Here is a 5,524-nt window from a genome sequence, read left to right as displayed (position 1 = left end):
AAAGACAGAAAATAAGAGTGACAGCATACATCTAATTGTTAATTGCTCTACAATGTAAATATAAATATTAAAGACACAAGAGAAGATGGGGATAAGAAGGTAGAACTGATTGTTTATAGCAGCTGGTAGTACAAGACTATTATACCAAATTCATCAAAAGAGGAAAAGAAGGAAGAGAATGATCCTGGTAATAACAATATTGATTAATATAGGAAGAAAAAACAATCTTGAAAACCTGGGACTACAAGAGTTACTTAAAGCTAAAATCTTATATTTAAAAGACATCTTATAGAAAAATATGCAATGATCACTAAGTAATAAAGAGTCAGAACAGAGAAAGAAAAGTTCCAAAAAATATACCACATTTGAGAAGGAAACCAAATGTTCATAAATATAAGATTGGCTGAATCAACTGTGATAGATTTCTACAATGATTCTGTTAGGAAAAAAGGCATAGAATAGAGAGGAGGCAGTGTACAAATTTACAGCCAAACTGAATTTATTCAGAGAAAATATATTCACAGGAGTGGGTGCTCAACTGCTGTCATGCACATGATGGAACACATGGCAGAAGGTCCTGACCCTAGGGGCAGACTTTTTATATATTAGGAGGGCTAGGGATGGGGGAGGGGTAGGGAGTAGTAGGTGGAAATGAATTCCTGGAACGGGTCTTTCAGCTTCATAGTTTTGTAGGGGAGGGATGTTAGATGAATGAAGAAGATTTGCAGAGAGAATTTCAAGCAGGCTAAGCATTAAGGGCTTCCAGGGAAGAGCTCTAATTCTTAACAGAGCTAAAGGAAGGAGTTTTACCCAGTCTAAGTGGACCTAGGCAGAGAATTTAGTTAGAGCCTATTTTAAAATTCCATTCATCCATTCTACTTTTTCCGAAGAATGGAGATGATAGGGAATGTGAAAATGCCATGAAATATGAAATACTGTTTGAGTAATTTGAGAGATAAACTCTTGTTCATTGTCTGACTGAATGGAATCATGTAATCCAAGTCTTGGAATAATATCATTTAATAATACAGTGGAAATGGTGGAAACTCTTTTGATAGTAGTGGGGAAAGCTTCCACCCACCCTGAGAAGGTATCCACTCTCACCAGAAGGTAACATGTTCACCTAACTGGTGCATATGGGTGAGAAGTCAATCTGCCAGTCCTCCCCTTGGCGTGATCCATGGGCCTGGTGAGTGGGGAATGGGAATGGCCTGATATTAGAGTTGGGGTTAGTAGTTTGGCAGATGATAGAGAGAATGAAGTTTTTTTTAGAAAAGTAACTTGGAGAGAAGAAAGGAGTATTAGTTTTTTTTTTGACAGGCAGAGTGGACAGTGAGAGAGAGAGAGACAGAGAGAAAGGTCTTCCTTTTGCCGTTGGTTCACCCTCCAATGGCCGCCGCGGTAGCGCGCTGCGGCCGGCGCACCGCGCTGATCCGATGGCAGGAGCCAGGTGCTTCTCCTGGTCTCCCATGGGGTGCAGCACCCAAACACTTGGGCCATCCTCCACTGCACTCCCTGGCCACAGCAGAGAGCTGGCCTGGAAGAGGGGCAACCGGGACAGGATCGGTGCCCCGACCGGGACTAGAACCCGGTATGCCGGCGCCGCAAGGCGGAGGATTAGCCTACTGAGCCGCGGCGCCAGCCGGAGTATTAGTTTTTATCTAGAAACCACCATGAGTCCCTTCTAGATGCCCCTTATTGTTAAAATTAAGATATTTCTAAGTCTGAATATACTAGAGAAAATATGAGATCATCTCCCCATGAGCCACTGCTTAGCTGTCAGATCAGCCTGATTGGTGGCTTCAGATAGGTATTGTTTACCTTTCTGGTGTGTTTGCAGTGAATAATAGCAGTTTTTTTTTGGTAGCTGGGCAGCAAGAAAAAGAGCTTTCATCAGCTTGCCATTATTATAAGGGCCCCTCACACTGTCAGAAAGCCCCTTTCTTGACATATCTGGACATTGGAATGGATGATATTATAGGCATATGAGGAATTTGTGTATATATTGACTGTCTTTCCCTTGGCTAAGATGAAGGCTTGAGTCAAGGCTAATAATTCAGCCTGCTCAGAGGTAGTACCTTGAGGTAGGGGCCCAGCCTCTATGACCCTATGCAAGGAAGAAGAGGAAGTATCATCACAATGCCCCTCAATTATTGCATATCCAGCAGGAAAAGGGGGAGTTTTAGAAGCACTACCATCAATGATCCAATCTGGGGCTTTGGGAATAGGAGTGTCTGTGAGGTGGTGAAATGTAGTCAGGGAAAAATCAAGGAAGTCAGAACAGGAATGGGATCCTAGGGGATCAGAGGCAGTGGTGGGGAGGAGAGTAAATGTGTTGAGAGAAGAGCAGTGATGAAAGGTAACAGTGGGCTGGAGAAGGGTAGAGTGAAGAACTTGGATCTGAGATGGTGATACAGATTGAAAAGCCCAGTAGCTGAGGTCTTGAAACCCATGAGAAGAGCAGGTTTAGATGAGTTGATAAAGGGTCAGCTTCTGGGCCTCGAATATGAGATGGGCTGCTGTGACCAGGACACTTTTGGGCCAGGAGATGGAGTTCTTGTCCCTTAGAACTATGGATATAGAGGAGGAACTGTTTAAGAGCATTGGGAAGGTTCAAGGTGGGTGCTTATAGAAGAACCTTCTTCATAGATACCCTATAACCTTTCTCAGCTAGAAAGTTTAAAAGACTAGTGTACTGGAGACAGGTCTCTGAAGGGGCTACAGAAAAATATATATGGGATGGACAGTAGAATTAATACATCAGAGGTCCTGTAATAAGTGATAAGAGCCCTTCATTTTTAAATCAAAGTATAGGTGTGTTATGGGGGAGTGGGCGGGAATGAGTATGTAAGCTTGGATGAGGTGATCTATAACAGGCTTTAGACCTCTATGGCCTTCTGGCTTTAAAGAATATTGGGCAACAATAGTTTTTATAGGGTCTTGTAGAAAGATGTGAATGGGAGTATGGTGAGTGTCAATTACTAGGTGGGAGGTATCTTACACTACAGGTTTAACCAAGGGAAGGGAGGGAAGCTGGAATGGAGAGATGGGAAGATGAAGGTCCATAATGTGAAATATAAAAGCTTGTGTTTTACCCCTGGTGGAAATGGAGATAGATAAACCCAAGCATTGGTCTTCTGGTCCCTGCCTAAAAGGAGGGTGGGGCAGTTAGGAAGGATGAGAAAGGAATGCAGGAGAGTAACATCTCAGAAGGAGCAATATAAGGGAGGAGTTTTATTAGGCATTTCAATTAAGACTTTCTTGCCAACAACAGAGATTGAGGAAGGAAGGAGTGGACCACAATGTTTATTTAAAAAAATAAATTAGCTCGTTTCCACCAAGAAAGAAACTCACTTGCTGGAAACTGTCCCTATTACTCTTGAGTCCCTGGAATCATTTGTGATGGAGGCTGTGGAATCTGGTCCTCCTCATTCTGTTAAGTTTGAGATGAGATGTACTATGCCAGAAGGGTTTGAGCAGAGGGCTATTCTAGAAATGGGGAGCCTCCCTGTCTGGGGGCAGTCTATCTTCCAGTGACCTCATTATCTGCACTTGGAACATGAAACAGGGGAAGGCCTTAGGGTAGGGCAGCTCCTGGCCCAATGTCCAGTATTGCCACACTTAATACAGGCCCCAGGAGGGCTAGATCCTTTAGCTAAGGTGGTCTTCGAGTTGGAGCAGGCCTTTGCCCAGTGCCCAGCATTGCAACATTGATAACGGGGACCCTGAGGGGTGGGACTTAGCTGACAATTGGGGTCTTGATGGATTACAGAGGCAAGCATCTGACACTTCAGTTTTCTATTTCCTTCGAATACTTAATCCCTGAAATCTAATGTTAAAAACATAAAAAGCCACATTTATGAGGTCCCTCTGAGGGGTTTGTGAACCATATTGTAATTTGTCAAGTTTGTGACAGATATATGGAGCTGACTGAGACATAAAATGGAAATTTTAAAATAGCTGTTTTGGGGAATTGGGATTGGTGTTAGTATACTTTATCATTGCCTTTGTAAGACAGGACATAAATAAAGCAGAATTATCATTGGATTCCTGAGTAACTTCTTGGATCTTCTTATAATTAACCTGTTTATGGCTGTTCTTATCCATAGCCACCAGTAGGCATGAGATCACGTGGTCTCTGACCTGTAGCCCTGAGTCCCTGAGTTGGTGAGTCTAATCCGGGATAGTGAGAGGGAGAGACTGAGAGAAAGGCCTTCCATCTGCTGGTTCACTTCCCAATGGCTGCTATGGCTGGAGCTGTGCCAATCTGAAGCCAGAAGCCAGAAGCCAAGAGCTTCTTCTGGGTCTCCCATTTGGTTTCAGGGGCCCAAGAACCTGGGCCCTCTTCTACTGCTTTCCCAAGACATATCAGAGAGCTGGATAGGAAGTGGAGCAGCCGGGACTAGAACCGGTGCCCGGATGTGATGCCTAAACAACAGGCAGAGAATTAATCCACTGCATCAGGGTGCCGGCAACATCTGTCAGGTCTTTTTATTTTATTTTTTTAAGATTTATTTTATTTATTTGAAAGACAGAGTTACAGAGAGAGGTAGAGACAGAGAGAGTGGTCTTAGATCTGCTGGTTCACTCCCCAAATGGCTGCAATGACTGTAGCTGCACCAATCCAAAGCCAGGAGCCAAGAGCTTCCTCTGGGTCCCCACATGGGTACAGGGGCCCAAGAACTTGGACCATCTTCTACTGCATTCCCAGGCTATAGCAGAGAGTTATGGGAAAAGGAGCAGCTAGACTAGAACCAGTGCCCCTGTGGATGCCAGTGCCTCAGGCCAGGGTTTTAATACACTGTGCCATAGTGCCAGCCCCCAAAAGATTGTTTTTAAGAATGTTGAAAGATATTACATATATTAATCTTCTTTTGGTTCCTTTTATTTTAGATATTTTCTTCTAATTCGTGTTTTGTTCTTTAATATGGTTTCCATTGCTTGTTGGGTCCATAAAGCCAGGAACCAGGATCTTCTTCTGGGCCTCCCAAATGGGTGCAATTGGGCATCTTTTATTGCTTTCTCAGGCAATAAGCTGAGAGCTGGATCAGAAGAGGAGCAGTCACAACACAAACTGGTGCCCATATGGGATGCTAGCATGAAGACAGAAGCTTAGTCTACTACATTACAGTGCCAGCCCCTATGTTTGTGATTTTTAAAATGATTTTCAGAATATGATGGCTTTTGCTTCTGTAATAATATTTTTTATTCCTAAGTATTTTAGAGAGTCTTCTTGGCATCTTGTTAAGCACTATATACTGTTTAAAAATTTTTTATTTATTTGAAAGAGTTAGACAGTGAGAGAGAGAGACAGAGAGAAAGGTCTTCCTTCTGTTGGTTCATCCCCCAAATGGCTGCTATGGCTGGAGCTATGCTGATCTGAAGCCAGGAGCCAGGTGCTTCCTCCTGGTCTCCCATGGTGGGGTGCAGGAGCCCACGAAATTGGGCTATCCTCCACTGCCTTCCCAGGCCACAACAGAGAGCTGGACTGGAAGAGGAGCAACCAGGACTAGAACCAGATGCT

Source organism: Lepus europaeus, chromosome 7 (assembly GCF_033115175.1).
Source record: "Lepus europaeus isolate LE1 chromosome 7, mLepTim1.pri, whole genome shotgun sequence".
Classification (NCBI taxonomy): domain Eukaryota; kingdom Metazoa; phylum Chordata; class Mammalia; order Lagomorpha; family Leporidae; genus Lepus; species Lepus europaeus.
Note: the sequence above shows the minus strand (reverse complement) of the source record.